Source organism: Trypanosoma equiperdum (assembly GCF_001457755.1).
Source record: "Trypanosoma equiperdum strain OVI genome assembly, contig: ctg_1776, whole genome shotgun sequence".
Taxonomy (NCBI): Eukaryota; Euglenozoa; class Kinetoplastea; order Trypanosomatida; family Trypanosomatidae; genus Trypanosoma; species Trypanosoma equiperdum.
The window spans coordinates 35,494-35,924 of NW_027123811.1; positions in this window are offsets into that span (position 1 = coordinate 35,494).

Below are 431 nucleotides of genomic sequence, written 5' to 3' on the forward strand. Positions count from 1 at the left end.
ACCTCCATCACACATCCGTGAAAGTGTAATCACAACGTAGAGGAGAGCAATAACACATTAGGTTACGATCACCGGTGAACAAAAATAAAAAGATGGAAGAGGAAAGTAGGGACCGAAAAGCAAAAAAAAAAAGTGACAATGAAGGGCTTTTCCTCAGAAAAAAAATTCTCTATGTTTACATAGGCACCTCCTTCCTCACTACCCTTCACGTACAAAAAGTTGCGTTCAGATTCCCTTTGTTTTTTATTTTCTTTGTTTTTTTTTTAACTTTTCCTTCTTATGCTCATTTACTCTTGTTGCCGTCCGCATAAACCTGTCCAAGTAATACCTTCGTAACGTATACATGAGTAATATATATGTGCACATATACGTAACCTCCCAGTACACCTGCTCCTCTCCTTCAAAGGTCCGAGTGCTTACATATTTACATA